Here is a 2,523-nt window from a genome sequence, read left to right on the forward strand (position 1 = left end):
CAAGGCATCATGGCCAGACACACTGGGGGACTAGGCTGTCCACAAATGTACCTGTAGCAGTCATGCATCCCTGGAATTCACAGCCAGCAATGTCGGGGACCTGTTCTACCCACTAGCATAACTGCAGAAACTGTACATGGCAGAACCTTGCAGCCAGCTAGGTCAGGGAACAGCCACACATACCTGCACACCTGCAGCAGTCAGCCCCATCACAACAAAAAGATGCATACAGCCTACATAGGGAATACCCCTGAAGCATCTGGCTCTGATGGCCAGAGAGGAGTATGCTGCTGGATCCCATAGGACAATTCCTACCTAAGGCTACTTCACCAAGATTGGGAGATTAAACAGACATACCTAATACAAATAAATAAACACTAATAATTAGGCAGTATGAGAAGACATATGTTCTAAATGAAAAAACAAGACAAAAGCCTCAGAAAAATAACTAAACAAAATAGAGATAAGCAATTTATCCAATACAGAATTTAAGGTAATGATAAGATTCTCACTGAACTCAGGAGAAGAATGGATGACCACAGTGAGAACTTCAATAAAGAGTTAGAAAATACAAAAAAGAACAAATCAGAGCTGAAGAATACAATAACTGAAATGAAAAATACACAAGAGGAAATCAATAGTAGATTAGATGATACAGAAGAACAGACCAGTGATCTAGAAGACAAAGTAGTAGAAATCACTCCAGCTGAACAGAAAAAAGGATTAAGATAAATGAGGATAGTTTAAGGGACCTCTGAGACAACATTAATCATACTAACGTTCCATTATCGGGGTCCCAGAAGGAGAAGTGAAATAGAAAGTGGCAGAAAACTTATTTGAAGAAATGATAGCTGAAAACTTTTATAACCTGGAGAAGGAAACAGACATCCAGGTCCAGGAAGTACAGATTTCCAAATAAGATGAACTCAAAGAGGTCCACACCAATACACATTATAATGAAAATGGCAAAAATTAAAAATTAAAAATCTTAAAAGCAACAGGAGAAAAGCAAATAGTTACATACGAGGGAACTCAGATAAGACTATCAACTGACTTTTTAGCCCAAACTTCACAGGCCAGAAGGTAGTGATATGATATATCCAAAGTGCTGAAATTTTTAAAAACGTACAACCAAGAATACTCTAGCTAGCAACATTATCATTCAGAATTGAAGGAGATATAAAGGGTTTTACAGACAAGCAAAAGCCAAAGGAGTTCACCACTAAATGGCCTTACAAGGAATGTTAAAAGGACTTTTCTAAATGGAAAAGAAAAAGCCACAACTAGAAATACAAAAATTATGAAAGAAAAAAATCTCACTGATAAAAGCAAACATAGTCAAGGTAGTGGATCAAACACTTAAAAAACTAGCAGAAGGTTAAAAGACAAACACAGTAAAACCATCTATATCTACAATAAGTAGTTAAGGAATACACAACATAAAAAGATACAAAATATGACATCAAAAACAAAAAATGTGGAAGGAGGGTTAAAAATGTAGAGCCTTTAGAATGCATTCAAACTTAAGAGATCATTAATAGCTATATACATTTGTAATTATATATTATCATCATAGTAACCACAAACCAAAACCTTTAATTATCTATTAAAAAATAAAGAGAAAGGAATCTAAACATAACACTAAAGATAGTTGTCAAATCACAAAGGAAGAGAACAAAAGAAAAAATGAACAAAAAAGAACTGCAGAAAGAAAACAATTAACAAAATGGCAATAAGTACATACCTGTCAATAATTACTTTAATGGACTAAATGCTCCAGTCAAAATACAAAGGATGGCTAAATGGATAGAAATAATACGGCCCATATATATGCTACCTCACATCAGATCTAAAGACACTCACAGACTGAAAGTGAAGGGATGGAAAAAGATATTCCATGCAAATAGAAATGAAAAGAAAGCTGGAGTAGCAATACTTATATCAAACAAAATAGACTTTAAAACAAATATTGTAACAAGAGACAAAGAAGACTACTGCATAATTACAAAGGGGTCAACCCAACAAGAGGGTATAACACTTGAAAATATCTGTATGCCCAACTGAATGGATTAAAGATTAAATGTAAGACTTGAAACCATAAAACTCTTGGAAGAAAACATAGACAGCACACATAGACTGTGGTCTTAACAATATTTTTTTTAGATTTGTCTCCTCAGGCAAGGGATACAAAAGCAAAAATAAGTAAATGGGAATACATCAAACTAAAAAGCTTTTGCACAGGGAAGGAAACCATTAACGAAACAAATAGGTAACATACTGAGTGGAAAAAAAGATATTTACAATTGATATGTCCAATAAGTGGTTAATATCCAAAACATAAAAAGAACTCATAAAACAATACCAAAAAACAAGCACTCCAATTAAAAAGTTGGCAGAGGAGCTGAATAGAAATTTTTCCAAAGAAGACATAGAGATGGCCACATGAAAAAATGATCAATATCACTAATCATGAGAGAAATGCAAAATCAAAACCACAATGAGATATCATCTCACACCTGTCAG

The sequence above is a fragment of the Balaenoptera acutorostrata genome, chromosome 12 (genome assembly GCF_949987535.1).
Source record: "Balaenoptera acutorostrata chromosome 12, mBalAcu1.1, whole genome shotgun sequence".
Taxonomy (NCBI): Eukaryota; Metazoa; Chordata; class Mammalia; order Artiodactyla; family Balaenopteridae; genus Balaenoptera; species Balaenoptera acutorostrata.